This window comes from Helianthus annuus, chromosome 14 (genome assembly GCF_002127325.2).
Source record: "Helianthus annuus cultivar XRQ/B chromosome 14, HanXRQr2.0-SUNRISE, whole genome shotgun sequence".
NCBI classification, from domain to species: Eukaryota; Viridiplantae; Streptophyta; class Magnoliopsida; order Asterales; family Asteraceae; genus Helianthus; species Helianthus annuus.
This window is the reverse complement of record NC_035446.2, coordinates 102,249,029-102,270,963: the sequence shown is the minus strand read 5'-3', so window position 1 is coordinate 102,270,963 and position 21,935 is coordinate 102,249,029. Positions and strand designations below refer to the sequence as shown.

Sequence of the window (21,935 nt, the reverse complement as noted above, 5' to 3'; positions counted from 1 at the left end):
TCATCACCACTGCCAACCTCGACTGAAATAATTGCTGATGCAACAAATGTTTCAGCATATGTTAAGATAACAGTGGTTGAGACACTAGTTGTTTCAACAGTTGTTAGTCAATCCACTGATTCTACTCAATTTCAGTTTCCATCACAATCAACCCTTACAGTCATGGCACCTTTTTCTTCCCTAACTCCTCCTTCTCAAAAATCTGTTTACACAAGAAAGAGAAAATTCATGGTGCATGAAGAAGAGAAGGAAGATATATCCGCACCAATTCCGTTATCAGCTACTCCGTTCATTCAAAGTTCATCTAAACCATTCGTCCCACCTTCATCAACAAAGATCAACCCATTGGCAGTAACTTTCCCTCTGGAACTGCTTGCAGTTCAAGATGAAATGACTCAATTTTACACAGAGGATGATCCATCAAAAAGAACTTTCCCATCTCTTCAGGGATTTGAAACTCCAAAGAATATTTATGAATATCTGAAACTAAAGGGCAAACAAGCAGAAGATAAGGCAAATGAAGAGTGTAAAGGGCTAGGAGACATTAATTTATCAGCTCGCATGCAACATTGGCTTGGTGAAGTCAAGAAGCTGGAAGATTTTGCTAGAGACCTGAGTAAGAATATGTCAAATCTGTCACCAAATGCTGAGCTAGAAAATACATTAAGAAATGATTTCTTGAACACTGTCATGGAAACCAAGCCCTACGAAGCCTACAGATCTGATTTCAAAGACTGGCCCCTTGAGGCTCTTAATGAGGAAGTTAATAGAATTGAAAAGATGAATAAAGATCCCCAAATGCCAAAATCTGCTCGCAACTGGAAACAATACAAAAAGGTTGAAGTGGATGAAGTGTTGAAGTATAAGAGAATGAAGGCAGAACTTGTAGCAGCTAAGGTTGGGACTGCTAGACATATTGGAAAATGGACTAAGCAGTCTATTGATCTAGCTTACAGTAGGTTAGAAGAGCGAAGAAAGACAGATCCATCCATTCCTAAAAATCCAGTATACAAAGATGAAACGACTTGTCACACCCCGACCACGTAACAACAACAAAACGTGGCGAAAACGTCGGGGAGTGTTGTAACAGAATCATTGTTTCACAACCATGGATTAAACAGTTTCGTTTTATTGAATCAAATGTATTACGTTACATTAGAATTAGAAACAAAACATGAACAAATAGACTTTCATTGTTATTAAGTCACTAAGCCCTCGTCCATTCCTATGTGAGCGTACACAAATATCATCATCAAACATCATCAACTATGGTACCTGAAACACATGTGAAAATACGTCAGCATAAAAATGCCGGCGAGTACATAGGTTTTATATGAGTGTCAGATTCATGGCTCATTTTAAATGTTGCAATACTTATTTAAAAACCTTGTTTTGAAAAGTATAGTATTGCGACATAATTAACCAACTCAAATCAAGTTGGTTATAATTTATAAAATCTCATAGCCATGATTCTTAACTCCAAAATATTTTGTTTTATTAAATCAAATCGTAAAATATCTCGTAGAAACTTGTTAATAAAACTCGTATGGTTTATATTATTCAGAAAACATCATTATGTGACATCGTTTCAAATTTGTTTACCCAAGTGATCTAGATAACGCAACGATATATAATGTGTTAAAAGCACTTATATATAGGAAATACCAGCGGCGTATCCACCATGCTTTTAACACATTACACCCGCCCCGTTACCTAATCACTTCCCTAACCCAATGGTTCAAACAGTTACAAATGGTTCACATAAATCAAATGGTTACAAACGGTTCACATAAATCAAACGGTTACAAATGGTTCACATACATCAAACAATTACAAATGGTTCTCATACATCAAATGGTTACAAATGGTTCACATACATCCAATGATTACAAATGGTTCAAAACGTAAAACAATTGCGCTAGCATGTTAAGTGAACATACATAGCAAAACATAATGAAATCATGTACTAATAGTGTACTAATGAACGTAGCAAGTATATGATATGAAAACATGGAAAACACGAAAGTAACAAGTAGGCACATGTGTTTCACCCCCAAAATGTTTGAAAAACAGTAAAAGAGGGACTATGTACTCACTTGAGGATGCTTAGGAGTCTTGACTAACAACCAAGCAAAGCTAGAGAGATCACGGAAATCAAACGGCACCTAATATAGGTAACTACATTAATAACCGGACCTAAATCGGAAGATCAGATAGTATGAGGTTTTGTAAACCAAATGAGTATTGTAACTCATATGATTTGGTTTAACAAAGCCTACATACTAAAATGAAACCTAACCTAAGTGCTTACGACCCTTTACGACCCGTTTAGGTAGCTTACGCTACTTTAACGCGTCGTTCATGTAAAACACGTTCAGACCGCCTAACTAGTCCTATGACAAGTATTATATGCCTTAACAAGTCTAATAATATTGCCTAATCAGTTTAGATGTCAAAATTTAGGTTACATATGCTTTAAATAAGTTTATGCATAAAAAGGGCATTTTGGTCAATTTCCTAAGGCATATAAACTACCTATCATACAACTACTTAAACGAAGTGACCATAAGGCATAACCTCGGAAGGTTATTCCCTATACAATTATGGTCACTAAACATGTTTGGTTGGATCCTAATGATCGACCAAATGGGTCTAGTTCGAAAGTCTAAGCGGTTGTTTAGACCGCTTGACTTACGACTCTACATAAGCACTAATCTAAAAGTGACGAGCTAAACATGTTTAAAACATGTTTAACAAGGTTTGAAAACAATGTAGATATCAAAACAAACAGTTTTGATACCCAAGAGTAGTTTGGTTACAAAATACGCTTAAATGCGCATTTTGGCCGAAACTACGGCTCGTCACTACACCAAATCAACGTGGTAATCAGTAGGTATAGTCACTAGGGACTATAACCATCGTGAATACACTCACATTGCGAAGTTCAACGAAATTCGTGTTGACCATAAACTGGTCAAAGCTGAAAGTCAAACATTTGTATGACTTTCACGCTAAAAACGCGAAAAAGAATGAAAGAATACTTACAAGAGGTCCAAGAATGGGAGTTTGATCCAATTATTTTCAGGTATGGAGTGTTAGAACCCCGACTTAGAGAACAAATCAGATCAAGGTGTGAAGAATGGAATGAATGGAGGTGGGTATTTATAGAAAACCAAGAACCGTTAGGATTGTTTCTCGTAAACCGAGCTTAAATCTTGGCCTTACACTTGGGCCCAAGGTATTAGAATACAATGGGATGCTAAAAACCATCAATTTTCAGCCCAAGGTATTGAGAATTTTGCATTAAAACCCCTGAAATATGACTAGAATGCTGAAAATGAAGTTCCTGTCTGATGAGCTCTCGCCGGCCGCGTAAGAATTGATCAAGGCTTACGCCCCAGGCCTAGCAAACTTTGGCAGAAATGTCAAAACAGGTCCATGCACTTGAAAAACATGCATTTTGATGCATTTTTGGCACGTTTAATCCCCGTTAACCTCATTTCAAGACTCTAAAATGAAGTTAAAGTATAGAGAACGTAAAATATGCTCAAAAATATCTCGGATGTCGGTTCGTTTGGTCGTACGGTTGCGTTGTTCGGTTAATTACGACGAAAGTCGTAACGAACGCAAAAACGATCCAAATTAAGTGACGAATGGAATTTTATCATGCCAATCACTAAAATAAAATATTGTAATGATTACATAAATTTTTGGATGTCCGGATTCAGAACGTAAGATATGCGCGAAAACACAAACTTATGCATTTTTTGACGCTTTTAGTCCCTATTGATCAATAAAGTTTATTTTAGCATATCGAACTCCTCAAAGCCTATTTCTAAGCTATGTAAAGGAAATTAATGGTATGTTTAACTGATTATCATGTTTCGGAATATTCGTTACAGTACGAATTGGCATACTTTCATAGTTTGGCGAAATTAGTCCCTATAAGCGAATAAACTTGATTTCGACACACCAAACCATCCAAAACTTATTTCTAAGTTATATAAGGGTTGTTTAAGGTATGTTAAGCCTATGTCACTGTTCCGGAGTGTTTGTTGCATTAAACTGGTTATATTTACGCATCAGTTTGCGCATAACCTTCTAGAAAGCGATTTAGAGCACAAAATCGATCAAGAATTGATATGTGCACATGATACACATAAATATACAAATCCCAAGTATGAAACACAATATTTCATTGATTTGGTATTTGTTTGATGGTCGCAGAGGCACAGGTGTCACAGTCTCCCCTACTTTAAGAAATTTCGTCCCGAATTTTATTCGTAGGAGTCTGTCTATAACGCTGTGTTAAATAATTGTCTTGCATGGAATCTAGGGTGTTTATCTATTTGCGTAGAATAACCCATCAAAGATATGCAAGGCATAATCCTATCATTTCTCTGAACGGACATTCTTCAGAAATGTAAATGAAGTAAAAATCAAGGATATTCATTTCCCTCGATGGATATTCTTCAGAAACGAAAATGAACGGAATGAGTCATTTTCCTCAATGGGTGTTCTTCAGAAATGAAAATGAAGGAAAAATCAAGGATATTCATTTCCCTCTATGGATATTCTTCAGAAACGAAAATGAACGGAATGAGTCATTTTCCTCAATGGGTATTCATCAGAAATGGAAATGAAGGAAAAATCAAGGATATTCATTTCCCTCGATGGATATTCTTCAGAAACGAAAATGAACGGAATGAGTCATTTTCCTCAATGGGTATTCTTCAGAAATGGAAATGAAGGAAAAATCAAGGATATTCATTTCCCTCGATGGATATTCTTCAGAAACGAAAATGAACGGAATGAGTCATTTTCCTCAATGGGTGTTCTTCAGAAATGGAAATGAAGGAAAAATCAAGGATATTCATTTCCCTCGATGGATATTCTTCAGAAACGAAAATGAACGGAATGAGTCATTTTTCTCAATGGGTGTTCTTCAGAAATGGAAATGAATTGAGTCAACTCTAGACACATGATAAAACTTGCTGTGGTTTCTATGCACTGAATTCCATAATTATGTATGCATCCATAATTACGTAATTCCTTGCACAGTCCGCACAATGTATTTCATAATGTGAAAGGATAGAATTTGAACAAGCTTGAGACAACTTTGATTGGGTCAACACATAAACACATAAGCACATAATTAATTTGTTATTATTTTGTTAACTTAACACTGATTTGAACATGGGTATTCAAGGTATACCAGGAACCCAGTCGATGGACTTCAACGTCCTCAAGAATCTATCTGAAAAGATAGGATGATCTTCCAAAAATTCGATTTTTTTATTACAAGGAATCATAACATTCGAATTAATGTACACAACAATTTAGGACTTACAGAAATACCCTTAGGTACCCTATTAAGGATTTATAGTGGTATTTTGGGTATACGTCCAGAGTTGTAACTTGCGCCTTATACTCCGTTTCCTTGGAAGAAACGGGTACTTAGGATTTTCGTGGAAAACGCAAGAGATCATAAAATGGAAGAATTTTGGGGGTAGTCTTTTCTTTAAGGAATACGATTCCCTGATTGTTGGTATTGTAGGGGATATGTTGTTTATACATGCAGCCACATAAATACATTGCAATGTAAATAAATGATTTATTTATAAAAAATGATAACAATTGTTTCATGGACCTTGACAACAAAAGAAAATAATACATAAGACGTGATTATTTCTAAACGGTGTTGTCTTCTAGTCGGTCAGATGCTCATCCTTGTGCTGGATTTGCATTAGCAAGCTTTGGGCAATTTCTTCGGAAATGACCCATCTCTCCACAGTTGTAGCAAGAACCTGGTGGAAAACGAGCTTGAGCAGGATTGTTGTCAGCTTGATTTGTGCAACAGCAGCTCGGCAAACTCTTGCCGTATGACCTATAAGTCCACAAATTTGGCATTTGCGGCACTTCACACTAGCATGATGATGAAGGCTACATTGGTCGCACAAGGGTGCAGTTCCGTTGTATGGCTTCCTAGCAGGGGGTTGAGCTGGTTGGTTGGGGGCATCTTAATCATTGTGAGCAACTACAGCGAAGTTCTGGGAAGCCTTTCGCTTCTTTGACTTCTTGGAGGATCCAGTCTGTTCATCTTTGGGTATCGATTCCTTGATTGGTTTCTTATCACCTTTTCGGAAAAGTTTACCTTTCCTGATTTGAGATTCAGTCATGGTAGCAGATAGCTCAATGGCCTGCCTAACTGTAGTGGGGTTACTACAAGTCACAATGTCTTGTACTGGGTCAGGGAGGCCATCAATGTACTTTTCGATTGCCTTATCCAAAGGCGTAACCATATTCGGGCATAACAGACTTAACTCCTCATAACGGTCCGTGTAGGCTCGATGTTCACCGCTATCTTGCTTAAGGTCGTCGAATTCCCTTTCCAAGGCCCTGATCTCGTGACGAGGACGGAATTCCTTCATCATCAGAGCTCGAAGCTCTTCCCACGTTTGAGCCAGTGCCACATCGGCACCCCTATCTCTCATCACACCATTCCACCACGTCAAAGCTCGTTTCTCAAAGACACTAGATGCGAATTCTACCTTTCGCTCGTTTGGACATTGAACACGTCTGAAGGTGCTCTCTAGACTTTCGAACCATTGCAGAAGTGCAGTCGCTCCTTGAGTCCCAGAAAACTTTGATGGCTTAGCTGAGTTGAACGTCTTGAAGTTACAGGGAGCATTATTGTTTGTCACACCCAGATATTTCCACGTTTCACCGGTGGGCCCGGTAGGGGATTATCGTGACGTAGTTGGTAACATTACAGTCAAACAACACAATATTTAAATACACAGCGGAAGCAAAAGATAGATATATTTCAACCGAATATAATTGTAACATCAAGTATCACAACAGTTGAAAATAATCCACAGGGGGATCAAAAATAAAATAGGAAACATTGTTCAACAGTTTGACATCCAAGCTTGCGAGACTTATTGTGGACGCTAGGAGAAAGCCAGCCTAGTTCGTGTAGTACCTGCACTTAACCTTTTTGGAAAAATACGTCAGTTTACACTGGTAAATACATTCAACCGACTCAGTTTGAAAAGTTTAATAAAATTGATTTGAATGCACGTGGCACAAAATTTTATAACTTGGGCTAATTATTTGAACATAATACTTTTAAACGAATTACATGTTTCTCATGCGTTCAGTAGCCCGATCCGTAGACCGGGTTAAAGATCAATAGACACACCACATTATTTATTCATTTATGCACTGACGGGTGTACGCCTACACCCCGTGCTCAGGTCGTGGCCATCTTGTAAGATGATGCCAAGGATATCCGGGACATGGTCATTAACCCCCCAAAGGCTTTAAGCAAACAAAACAATTCAAAACAGAGCATATCAATGATTTAATCCCTACTTGATTAAAGATTCAATGCTGGACCAAGCGGTATTTTATATACCATACCCCAAGCCCGTATTAGGTAAATTAAGTTAAAGTTATTTAACCTTGTGTAACACCCCGAAAACGGGTTTGGTAATCAAACCACGTTAACACTAAAAGACGGGTAAAATACCGTTAGTGGTAAAATTTACCCGGTAAATATTAGGATTTAAATAAATAAACCTAATGTTAAATAAAAAGGGCGAAAGAATGTTTATACGAAAATAAAGTTACGAGAGGCCCAAGTTAACGGGACCTAAAATAAAACGGGTTATAACTTCCCCGAACCCACCAAGTAACTAGGAATATCAACCTAGTTAAATATGTGTCTTAAAACAATGAAGAAAACTTGGGTAATAACCCTAGTTTATAAAGTTACAAACTAGAGGGAGCAAAAGAGGAGGATTGAAACTTGATTTTTATTAAAATCAAAATACTACACACACACTAGTGGGTGTGTGTGTGCGGGACCACGAGCAGGAGCAAGCTCCCATGGAGCGAAACCCTAAATTCAACAAAACCTTCAAATTAGAGGATCAAACGAAGGCCAAATTCGGATTTGAATACATAGAAACGATCACCAAGTCAAGGGGATCGTAAGGTATGTCGAATTTCTAACATTCATGAAGTTGTGAAAATTAGTTAACTTTGCATGATGCGATCTATGCATGAATCGTAGAGGCTATGGCCGAATTAATGAAGTGTGATTGCTTAGGAACAAACCCTAAGAAGAAATTTGAAGTAAAACTGCTATGATTTGAATTATTTGATGATTTACCACACTTAGACAAGTGGGTTTTGATTATGTAGTGAAGATGATGATATACACATGTATAAGATCAACATATTTGATAGTAGAAACTAGGCACTCGAGCAAATTACATGATTTGGGTACTTGTTCATACATGATCGATATGGATGTTAATGTTAATCTTGGTAAAAATGACTAGTTATGAACTAGTTAGTAAATGTGTAAAATTATGCCCATTAGGTGTTTGATAAAATGCCTAAGTGAAAGCTAAAATGTTGAAATTTCGAGTGAAACGCACATTTGAATAATATGGCAAATTATGCGAAATATGAAAAGATAAGAGTTCTAAATATCATGTTGATTTAGACTTAATTATGTAAACCATGTGATCGAAGGTAGTTAACTTTTGATAAGTTAAGTTAACAAATGAAGAAGTCGAATAGTAGTTTCGACATAGAAAAAAAGTAAGGTGGAATAGTCGTGATTGTTAAAGACTAAACTAACCACCTTGTAAATGATGATGATAGTTTGACGCTAAGCGAGCTAGGTGGCGGCTTGGGAAAAGAAGCGGGTCAAACGGCTTGAAAACGCGGGGAAAGAGCGAAATCGAATGAGAGGTAAGTAAAGCTTACGCCCCTTACATTATTTACAATTTACTTAATTGCTAGTATTGTATATGAATTCTATTAAGTGATTGGAATATGATGTTCCGACACGATTTAATGCGATTCGAAACAAGGGAAAATGGTAAGAAATCATGAAATATGGTAAAGAGGTAAATGGCAAATTAGTCATGTAATGACGAACAAATAAAAAAAACGGTTTTTAAGTAAAAAGAGAAAACCGGGATAGGTTTAAAAGGGGTGAAACGGAAATTAAATACCATCTTATATGGACGAATGATCAATTAGACTAAATGGGTCAAATTGTGTTGTTAACACCATTTTACAATAACATTTGATAATCGCTTGTTGAGTTTTGTGTTCATAGGAATTATCATAAGGTTCGCGTCACTACTAACTAGTGACTAATAGCGAAAGGTTTTGAAACGGGTCTATATGTTGACTCGAGCCATGTACGCCTATATATAGATTTATACTTAAAGGTGCATAAATACCCTTAACGGGTCAAGATAAGATTATAAGCAAAAACGGGTCAATGATGCGTAAAAACCTGTGATTTGAACCTTGTACAATAGGAAATAATTGTAATAATATGTTCACGAAAATTCGAAGGCGACAAACAAGTTTGTTTGATATAATCATGAACGTGTCAAAAAGAGTTATATTTGAATTTCAAGCCGAGAGCTTGAAATCTAAAATTTTGTGAATTTAGATGTAGGATTTTAACTTCATATGATGGAGAATTAAATAACGATCACGTAGGAAGAAACGTGAGGTTAAACGGATAAACAGTTCGAAAGTTACGCCCGTTTTCGTAAAAAGGACCAAAACTGAAAAATAGGAATAGCTGGGCTGCAGCATGACCCACGGTTCAGACAGTAGGCCACGGTCTGGAAGGCTGTTTGTTTGTTTGGGCTGCAGCATGACCCACGGTTCAGACCGTGGGCTACGGTCTGGAGGGGCTGTTTGTTTGTTTGTTTGTTTTGGGCTATAGCGTGACCTACGGTTCAGACCGTAGGTCCCATTTACCTTGTTATAACTTGATATTAATCTATCAAAACTAACTTTTACGTTGGTTTTGATCATAGGTGATTGTTACGGGCTCCGGATGAGGATCAAGCGTGATACAAGAACCGAACACATAGTTAAATGAAGCTTCCGCACGTTGCTTCGTCGTTATTTCTAAACGATGAACTTATACATTATGTTGTATTCTTTTTATTAAGAGAAGTTTTAAATAAATCTGTATTTTCCAATGTAATTGTAAATATAATTACATGATTATATTCGTGATCTAAAACTAAATCCGCTTAAAAATAGTAAGGGTCTTATAAGTTGGTAATCAGAGCTCATGGTTAAAGAGTAAAGTGTGTTCGGTTCGAGGCTTGATCGCAAATCCGGTAAGTTATACGTATATAAACGATTTAGCATATTAAAGTGTTATAAACAACACATAGGGTTATCGTGTAATAGACGTTACCCCAATTAAAATGATTGATATAGTTAACGAAATTACGTGTGTTGACACGCATAGTAGAAAGCCTTGTATTATAAATTGAGCATTTATTGATATTGACGTAACTAATCTTTGTAAATGTTTTAGTTGAAAGGACACTCGCATCTGAAGATAGCGGGAATGTAACAAATTGCGGATTTGACAAAAGAATGGTCCAAAGTATGACAAGCTGTGCATGCTCACTAAGGACCTAAATCGCGTAACGACCGCGCACAAGGTTAATGGCAAGGAAAGCCCGTTAGGGAAAGCATTACCAGGTGCACATTTTAAATTTAATCGCACAAATAGCAATATGCAACAAATATGTAGAGAATAATCGCTGCATATGTTAATTAAAATCTTGGAAAACCGGAATAGAATACCTACTCAGGATATTATGTCCAATAAAACTAAATTGAGGCGTTACTTACACGGGGCGCAATGTGAAAATTATAAAGGGTCATGTGTGTCATGTGTCCATCGCTTACTCTGGCCAAGTAAGTAGTGAACACATGATGTCATGAACTTCTTATGATGGACACATTTATGTCCGATGTAGTAAGGACGGGGTGAATGGGACGAATTAAAAAGGTACCCAAATGAATCAAATAAGAAAGATTTTTTATGGTAAACATAAACGCAAGTCAGATGACGGAAGCGTATTACGTTAGAATAACGAGCCCGAGAGAAGGGACAAAGATTGAAGTAAATAAAAATACAAACCAACTAATGTGAATGCTAAGGCATAGGGGATAGAGTTTGACTGTCATAAGTGATGAAATTCACACAGACAAGTCAAAGGGGTAGAATAAGGAATAAAAGACTTGGTCGAATAAAAGCAATGAAATTCGCTAAGACGACCAAATAAATCAAAACGAAATTTTAATGCATACCGGAAGGGTTGCAATAATAGTGACTTCGGTAAAATACTCGGTTGATGGGTAGGGATTCAGAAGTATGCGTAAACCAAGAGACGGGAACGCGAAAAAAAAGGGTCAAAAGACTCGGATTGAGGGTTATGACTAAAAGACGACAAAATTTTGCAAACATAAAATTTGAAAAAGTCGTTCAACTATTTCAAAGTTGGACGGGTCAAATAAAGAACGAAGTTTGACACTCATAAGTGATTAAATTTCACCCAAAATGGGTCAAACGAGTTAATTAAGGAATGACGCTTGATATAGTAAGGAAAACGCAAACCGGTGAAACCGGAAAGCTAAAACACTAAGATAAAAGAGCCTGGGTAATGGGTCGTAAGGAAGTATAGGTAAGAACCGGTAACGGTAAGCGTAGAACAAACCGACGTATAAGTGACGTTAGAAGTCATAGAGTCCGAAGCATAATTCGAAAGAAAATAAATATAGCCCTAGACTACGGTCAAGGTCGAATGAAACCCAAAAAGCAAAAAAAATAAATGTTTCTAGACATAAAAAGGGGTGCCTTGACGCCATACGTGTATATAAACGTATATACATTTGAATAAAGACTCGAATAAAAGATGGTCTACGGGATCATCATAACCTACGGGATAATAATTAATGTTAAGTCTACGGGACCAAAAGACCTTCGGGTCACGAATAGAAAGAAAGGAATTGTAGGGGTCTCACCTTAAAAAGGGTAAAAAAAAAAAGAAGAAGGGTGGAAATCTAAGGAGAAAGCCTGCGAGGCTATGTGAAGGAACCTACGGGTCAATATTGTAAAGCGAGGAAGCTTATTGCAACTTCCCGCGTAAAATAATAACGACGAAAAGTAACGTTGGTATAAAAGCGATAGGTTTCGCTAAGTTAATCGAACTGGTTTAAGCGAAGAGGTCACGAAGAGTCTAGTTAACAAAAGTGAGGGATTTCACTAAAACATTTAAACGGGCTCAGATGAAAAAAAAAAAAAGAATTGGCAATTATTTAAATGGTGTTAGGTCACAAAAAAGGGCGAAGTCATTTCGGAAATGACAACGGAAGGGGATAAATCCTTGGACGTAAATTCTTTGAAATTGACATGGGTTAAAGAGAAAACGTTAAACCAAAATACAGTTTTAGTGAGAAATAACGTTTTAACAGATATAAAAATTATGAGAGGAATTGGAAAATGGAAAAACACTAAAAGAATTGGGTGCGTTGAAAACGAAACCTGGTTCGTTTGATCAAACCAATGAAGTACATAAATAAGGTTTCGGGGACGAAACCTCTTTAAGGGGGTAGACTTGTAACACCCCGAAAACGGGTTTGGTAATCAAACCACGTTAACACTAAAAGATGGGTAAAATACCGTTAGTGGTAAAATTTACCCGGTAAATATTAGGATTTAAATAAATAAACCTAATGTTAAATAAAAAGGGGCGAAAGAATGTTTATACGAAAATAAAGTTACGAGAGGCCCGAGTTAACGGGACCTAAAATAAAACGGGTTATAACTTCCCCGAACCCACCAAGTAACTAGGAATATCAACCTAGTTAAATATGTGTCTTAAAACAATGAAGAAAACTTGGGTAATAACCCTAGTTTATAAAGTTACAAACTAGAGGGGGCAAAAGAGGAGGATTGAAACTTGATTTTTATTAAAATCAAAACACTACACACACACACTAGTGGATGTGTGTGTGCGTGACCATGAGCAGGAGCAAGCTCCCATGGAGCGAAACCCTAAATTCAACAAAACCTTCAAATTAGAGGATCAAACGAAGGCTAAATTCGGATTTGAATACATAGAAACGATCACCAAGTCAAGGGGATCGTAAGGTATGTCGAATTTCTAACATTCATGAAGTTGTGAAAATTAGTTAACTTTGCATGATGCGATCTATGCATGAATCGTAGAGGCTATGGCCGAATTAATGAAGTGTGATTGCTTAGGAACAAACCCTAAGAAGAAATTTGAAGTAAAATTGCAATGATTTGAATTATTTGATGATTTACCACACTTAGACAAGTGGGTTTTGATTATGTAGTGAAGATGATGATATACACATGTATAAGATCAACATATTTGATAGTAGAAACTAGGCACTCGAGCAAATTACATGATTTGTGTACTTGTTCATACATGATCGATATGGATGTTAATGTTAATCTCGGTAAAAATGACTAATTATGAACTAGTTAGTAAATGTGTAAAATTATGCCCATTAGGTGTTTGATAAAATGCCTAAATGAAAGCTAAAATGTTGAAATTTCGAGTGAAACACACATTTGAATAATATGGAAAATTACGCGAAATATGAAAAGATAAGAGTTCTAAATATCATGTTGATTTAGACTTCATTATGTAAACCATGTGATCGAAAGTAGTTAACTTTTGATAAGTTAAGTTAACTAATGAAGAAGTTGAGTAGTAGTTTCGACATAGAAAATAAGTAAGGTGGAATAGTCGTGATTGTTAAAGACTAAACTAACCACCTTGTAAATGATGATGATAGTTTGACGCTAAGCGAGCTAGGTGGCGGCTTGGGAAAAGAAGCGGGTCAAACGGCTTGAAAACGCGGGGAAAGAGCGAAATCGAATGAGAGGTAAGTAAAGCTTACGCCCCTTACATTATTTACAATTTACTTAATTGCTAGTATTGTATATGAATTCTATTAAGTGATTGGAATACGATGTTCCAACACGATTTAATGCGATTCGAAACAAGGGAAAATGGTAAGAAATTATGAAATATGGTAAAGAGGTAAATGGCAAATTAGTCATGTAATGACGAACAAATAAAAAAAACGGTTTTTAAGTAAAAAGAGAAAACCGTGATAGGTTTAAAAGGGGTGAAACGGAAATTAAATACCATCTTATATGGACGAATGATCAATTAGACTAAATGGGTCAAATGGTGTTGTTAACACCATTTGACAATAACATTTGATAATCGCTTGTTGAGTTTTGTGTTCATAGGAATTATCATAAGGTTCGGGTCACTACTAACTAGTGATTAATAGCGAAAGGTTTTGAAACGGGTCTATATGTTGACTCGAGCCAGGTACGCCTATATATAGATTTATACTTAAAGGTGCATAAATACCCTTAACGGGTCAAGATAAGATTATAAGCAAAAACGGGTCAATGATGCGTAAAAACCCGTGATTTAAACCTTGTACAATAGGAAATAATTGTAATAATATGTTCACGAAAAATCGAAGGCGGCAAACAAGTTTGTTTGATATAATCATGAACGTGTCAAAAAGAGTTATATTTGAATTTCAAGCCGAGAGCTTGAAATCTAATTTTTTTTTAATTTAGATGTAGGATTTTAACTTCATACAATGGAGAATTAAATTACGATCACGTAGGAAGAAACATGAGGTTAAACGGATAAACGGTTCGAAAGTTACGCCCGTTTTCGTAAAAAGGACCAAAACTGAAAAATAGGAATAGCTGGGCTGCAACGTGACCCACGGTTCAGATCGTACGGTCCCATTTACCTTGTTATAACTTGATATTAATCTATCATAACTAACTTTTACGTTGGTTTTGATCATAGGTGATTGTTAAGGGCTCCGGATGAGGATCAAGCGTGATACAAGAACCGAACACATAGTTAAATGAAGCTTTCGCACGTTGCTTCGTCGTTATTTCTAAACGATGAACTTATACATTATGTTGTATTCTTTTTATTGAGAGAAGTTTTAAATAAATCCGTATTTTCCAATGTAATTGTAAATATAATTACATGATTATATTCGTGATCTAAAACTAAATCCGCTTAAAAATAGTAAGGGTCTTACACTTTGCAAGTATCAATCACAAATAGCAAGTGCGGTAGCTTTTACCGGGTCTCCTATTCTGGAACGAAGGTTTATAATAACCTATTAGAATCCTAACGGGTCTTTAATTAAGCCTAAGCTTAGACCGGTTAGTTTTAACGAAAGATACGGTTTGAACGCACGATTAGGCGAAGACCGGAATAGAATGTGTTTTAGTCCCGACAAGTTTAAAGACTTGTATAATATGGGTGAACTAAACACCTTCTGGATTTTGAGATAAAAACGATAAGGTTTGAACCGTTTCGGCTAACTTATGTAAACTAGTTACATAAACCGAACCGAACGCGCAGAAAGCATAACGGGTAACCATGAGAGTCACTTATAGGTTTCCTAAGTTAATATGCCCTAAATATGTTGTGATATCAGTAGGATACCTTCCATTATGCCCGAAACGAGTTTAATCTCATATTAAGCCCCGTAAGGGTATTTTGGTCATTTTAAAGATTATAAAAGGGATTATTTATAATTCTGATGTTCGGGTCTGAGGTGATCAGTAAAACTACTTACTTTAACAAGTTATATTAGTAGGTAGTAAGTCTTTATATGACACAATGGTTTAAACCTATACTAGGTGTTTAATACGCGTAAAAAGCCATTTTAAGCGATTTCCGGGTTAAATAGGAAATCTGAGTTTTCTGATCAGGTTACATAGTTCAAAATACTTTATTTATTATATAAAATCAGTAGCAATTGGATTTGTGTCAAAATACTATGTAGAACTCATTTTATGTCCGAAAAGGGTATAATCGGTATTTACCGAATCAACGCCATAACCTTAGGTTATGAGCAGGTTAAAAATAATTAAAAATATTTAAAAATCTCAAAATATTATATCACATCAGTGGGTAAAAGGTTTGGTGTCAAAAGTTGGGTTTAGATAGGCTTTATGCTAAATGCGTCGTTTAATTAACAAAAGTTTCTTAATTGCGCTATTGAGCATAACTCCTATTCTAGACCTCGAACTGCTATGAAACTTTAGGGACATGCTTAACAATCAGTAACGAAGATTATTGTCCTTTCATATTTTCAAATTTCTCGTTCTATGGTTAAAAGGGCATTATGGTCAATCATTAGGCAATTAACGGAAACTTGTAAACGAAGCGGACAATCAATGAACCAGTCACAGAGGGTTATACTATCATGTAACCTGGTCCTAAGGAAGTCCTAAGGCATTTCTAGACTCTACTAAAACGGGTCAGAACTGATGTCAAAGCAAAAGTCAAAGTTTTGCGACTTTCGGTTCCGAACCGGGTCTAAAATAGAAAATTGCCGGATCAAACAAGCTTAAACCAGTTAATACTTATTACCAAGTTATATGAGTGATAAAATAGGTTACATGCCTTCTACATTGTTAATTATGTGCTAATTCATAAATTAGCATTCTGTTGACTTTTTCTAAATAACTTTGACCCGACATTTCATCTAGTTAGAGTGGGAATCAGAGGGTGCCCATTCGAGGGTTTAATGCCCACATAACTACCAACTTATAATTACCTTTGATTCGACTAATCACTGGACCATTAATGATCAATCGTTAAGTCAACCGTTAATTACACCGGTTTGACTTTTAAGCTAAAACAAAGTAAAAACTCAACTAAGAAAGGTTAAGCATACTTACTGAAGTCCTATGCACGATTTGAGATGCTTAGGGTCTGCTCTTGAACTCCAAAAAGCTCCAGAAATGCAGAAGAAATGAGTGAACACAATGTTGCAACACAAGGGCCTTTTATAGTGTTCTTAATCCATCATGATCATGACAAGCAAGTCTAGCATGGATCCCAGATCATTACAAGTGTTTCCTAGTGCCTAGGAACTGTTAGGGGTCGCCCATGCTGCTGAAAGGATCTGTTAAAGTCGGTTATAAGGCTGAACAGGCTGCTGCCTGTGTTTTCTGCATCTGGGCGTCTGACGCGGCCCGCGTAAGGTTCTGCTAAGCCTTACGCGGCCCGCCTGAGACTTGCTGTCAGATTTCAAATCTTTCCATTATTGCAGCTTGGCTCTTGGCTCTTGGCTTTTCGAAAGGGCATTCCTTGCATTATGAGCCCTTCTTATTTACGTGTCACACCCCCAAAATCCACCTGTGGAGTATCACCGCTTGGGAGCGTGACTGACCAGGATCAAGCCACCAATCATATAGAACAATGTAAATAGCAAAAGTAAATGTAATTTAACCAAACCAATCCATATGAAAGGTGTTCAAAACATAAGTATAAGTTCAACGTTTAGCGGAAGCATGTGAGTAAAAGCCCAACATAAATAAAGTATGTAATGTCATAATGTTTAATCAAAGCATTCACGATCCTTGTCCACAACGACCGCGTCTCCCAGTGCAAGCTCCATGTATACCTAACGACCTGCAAGGCATGTAACAGAGAGTCAACAACTAGTTGAGCGAGTTCACAGTAAGTAAGTTCGTAAAAGTAAGTCCGTTTGTAACGTGTGGCTCTACTGGGCCGACAGTATGTTCTATTGGTGGGGGCTTCCCATGTTTGCATATACACTAGACTATTCGTAACCATAAGTGTTCTTCTTAACCCGAGAACAGTAGTACGTATGAGCTTTACGTAGGTTTTACGTAAGTGTCCTTCGTTACCCGAGGACAGTGGTACGCGTGGGGTTTACGTAGGTTTTACGTAAGTGTCCTTCCTGACTCCGGAAGACAGTAGCATGTGTGAGTTTATGTAGGTTTTACGTAAGTGTCCTTCCTGACTCCGGAAGACAGTAGTATTGTACTTGTTTACGTAGGTTTTACGTAAGTGTCCTGCTTAACCCGAGGACCATGGTAGATAGTCTAGTAACCGTGTAAGTACGAGAAATCGTTCAATTCCATCATTCAACCCATTCCCAATCCCCGGGAATCCCATGCCTTGGTAAAGAGTGTGAACTCACCTTGGTTTGCTTGGTGTGTTATTGCTTCTATTGTAAATTAATGGTTAAGTCCGTTACACACGACCTAAGGTACATTGCACATAAATTCGATGTAAGCGTTTACGTTCAATTAGGGTTTACAAGTCTTTGGTATCCAAGCAATTATCTTCTGTGTGATAATTGTGTACAGAATGTCATGGCATAGATTGTTCATACATACAGTATCATCCAGTAGCTTACAGTATCATACAGTCATATACAAGAGCATACAGTAGCATGTTGTTCCTCATACAGGGTTTTGAACTTTGCATCATAAGTAAACTCAGACCTTTCAAGCATTAACAGAACTCGGAGTATGTATCACTACAAAAATCCGGATTATGTATTCAATCTAAAACTCAGACAACTCATCAACAAGAGTCAGATCATTCATTAAGCATAAAGTTCAGACTATGTGTCAAGCATAAAACTCGGACTAGGTTATCAAGTATAAAAGTCGGACTAGCATAATAAACAAATTCAGACAATACCTCACACTTATAAAAATTCGGACCCCATGTGCTTCACATACATAAAGTTCGGATCACACATAAAGTTCGGACCCCCCCCCCTTTATCATTTAAAGTCGGACTCCCCTTGTATCTCTATGAAAGTCGGACCCCCTTGTCTCCTTATAAAAGTCGGACAAGGCCTCATAGCCTGAAACTCGGACCAACATCCTACTTCTTCAAAAATTCGGACCAATATACATATACATCATAAAGTCGGACCAAGTGAACATTGCACAAAACTCGGACTCAAGGTCCTTATAAAATTCGGACCTTGTGTCCTTTATATAAAGGTCGGACATATCCCCCCCCCCCCACTTATAAAATTCGGACATTAAGCATATCATGTAAAAGTCGGACCCTTATAACCTACTTACAAAATTCGGACCATTACAAACTTAAACAAAATTCGGACTAAACCCTCATCAAAGGTCGGACCATTTATCATTTAAAACTCAGAGTTTTCAATCATGCGTGAATTCCAAAGATCATTTCACATAATCAATAGAACAGTTACGTTTGTAGAAAGCTACGGTCAAAACCCTAATCTTCACACTATGGCAATGCTGTAATCAAATCAAAATCAAACAATTCTAACATGTCATGCATCTTAACATCAGGCAAATGATTACACAACCAATCATACCCATTTCACAATAATCAGAATCAACAAACACAGAACCATTACATGTAGAACTAGGGTTTAGCATGAATCACATAATCAAATATTAACAACAAGAAATCATTGAACAATTACCTTGGATTGATTCTAGATGGATTGAAAGATCGAGATTGATGATTGAGAGCTTGTGCCAATGATGAAGAAAATGATTGTAGAAGAGGATTGGAGGATGTGAAAGTACGTACGTTGATTTTGTGTGATGATTAGTGAAGGGGATTAGGGTTAAGAGTGATTAAGATTTCACTAACTACTCTACTCACCCCTAAGTATCATCTTTTACATAAAACACACCCATCTCAATATAATTTACAGTTTCCTCACCAAGTTCATGTATTTGTCAAATCATTTGAAAGATAACACATAACATGCAATAATCACAATACACTTTATCAAGTCACAACGTACACAGTTACAAAGCAAACCAATTGTGCAAGTAAACAACTAACAAACAGTGAACGTGCAATAAATGCGAAAGTGGAATCTCGGAAACTCGAGTTGTCACATCACGTATAAGGCCTCGAGACTTATACCCACTTTGTTAAGTCCTTGGTCACTTTGTTATTACCCGAAAAGTCATAATTTTCAACGTTGACGCTTTTAACCCCTCACATACGAATTTGATCATAACTTTCTCACATAATAACGAAACTTTATGAAATTTTTATCATGCATTCTAGTGAGTATAATTCACCGTTACAAAGCTTCGGTTTTGCTAAAAGGCCACTCAGAGGTATAACTTAAACATGTTGACACATTTAACCCTTGTAGTTTGTAATCTCTCACTTTCTTTCACATTTAGCTCCGTATGATCCATGATTTATTCGTTTGAAGGTATGAGCATCATGTAGGGTTACTGTAAAGTATATATATCCCTTGTTGACATTCTGAACCCTTGAATTCACATACTTTCCATATTTGTCAACTTTAGTCCCTGTATAGTATTCTTTCTCACGTTCAAGCTTATGACACGTGTCAATACATTATAGGACGTAAATTTTCGAGGTGTTACATTGTTGTTGAGAGCTTGGTTACATTGAGCAACGATGTTCGGAATTGCAGCAATCATTTGCTGCATAATGATAGCTGCCAGATCTTCATTAAGTACTTGATTGTTGCGTCGAGGAGGCATTCTAAAAGGGGAAACAAGAGAGGAAACAAGTGAAATGGCATTGGGTAAGAATAGGATGTAACAATTACCGACCAAAAGCATGGGTGATGGTCATTTGTTTGAACCATGAAGCAAACAAACGACACACAAAGGCTGAATTAAAGTAAATAGGTCCTCATAATGTATCACGAAGACATGCTCGCCTATAAGTGGACACTCACCCCAAGAGTTCCCAGGTAAGAGTGACTGGTCCGACACTGCGGATTTGTACGAACACTCTAGCCTTAGACAGAAAGCTCAGGGTACAGGCATCCACCCTTCCAGTTTGCACGTGTTCACATTATTTAGACCAGACTTTGACGGGATTTTGAAAACTTAGAGGGTTCAAAACCTAGTAATCAATCATCCTAGAACAGATGATTGGTTTTCAAGGCGGATTCGAAATTTATGTTCTTGTTGTGGTTGTCACCTAAGGATAAGTGACGGTATTGTTTTAAAACTAAACACAAGATAACTTGTGTTAGGGTCCTAGGAAGGTTATAGTCTAGGTCAAAGCATTACTAATAACCTAATTCCCTATAACCATTGGATCTAATACCAACTTTTCTGTCACACCCCGACCACGTAACAACAACAAAACGTGGTGGAAACGTCGGGGAGTGTTGTAACAGAATCATTGTTTCACAACCATGGATTAAACAGTTTCGTTTTATTGAATTAAATGTATTACATTACATTGGAATTAGAAACAAAACATGAACAAATAGACTTTCATTGTTATTAGGTCACTAAGGCCTCGTCCATTCCTATGTGAGCGTACACAAATGTCATCATCAAACATCATCAACTATGGTACCTGAAACACATGTGAAAATACGTCAGCATAAAAATGCAGGCGAGTACATAGGTTTTATATGAGTGTCAGATTCATGGCTCGTTTTACATGTTGCAATACTTATTTAAAAACCTTGTTTTGAAAAGTATAGTATTGCGACATAATTAACCAACTCAAATCAAGTTGGTTATAATTTATAAAATCTCGTAGCCATGATTCTTAACTCCAAAACATTTTGTTTTATTAAATTAAATCGTAAAACATCTCATAGAAACTTGTTAATAAAACTCGTATGGTTTATATTATTCAGAAAACATCATTGTGTGACATCGTTTCAAAATCGTTTACCCAAGTGATCTAGATAACGCAACGATATATAATGTATTAAAAGCACTTATATATAGGAAGTACCAGCGGCGTATCCACCATGCTTTTAACACATTACACCCGCCACGTTACCTAATCACTTCCCTAACCCAATGGTTCAAACAGTTACAAATGGTTACAAACGGTTCACATAAATCAAACGGTTACAAATGGTTCACATACATCAAACGATTACAAATGGTTCTCATACATCAAATGGTTACAAATGGTTCACATACATCCAACGATTACAAATGGTTCAAAACGTAAAACAATTGCGCTAGCATGTTAAGTGAACATACATAGCAAAATATAATGAAATCATGTACTAATAATGTACTAATGAACATAGCAAGTATATGATATGAAAACATGGAAAACACGAAAGTAACAAGTAGGCACATGTGTTTCACCCCAAAACGTTTGAAAAAGCGTAAAAGAGGGGACTATGTACTCACTTGAGGATGCTTAGGAGTCTTGACTAACAACCAAGCAAAGCTAGAGGGATCACGG

General features: G+C 36.8%; 1 long non-coding RNA gene across 1 annotated transcript; it reads left to right on the top strand.

The window, feature by feature from the left end:
- Nucleotides 1-7,938: 7,938 nt before the first annotated feature.
- On the top strand, nucleotides 7,939-10,038 carry LOC110905654. Its single transcript, XR_002573315.2, has 3 exons — nucleotides 7,939-8,002; nucleotides 8,680-8,769; nucleotides 9,864-10,038. It is a non-coding gene; the product is annotated as an uncharacterized LOC110905654 (long non-coding RNA).
- The last annotated feature ends 11,897 nt before the right edge of the window (nucleotides 10,039-21,935 follow it).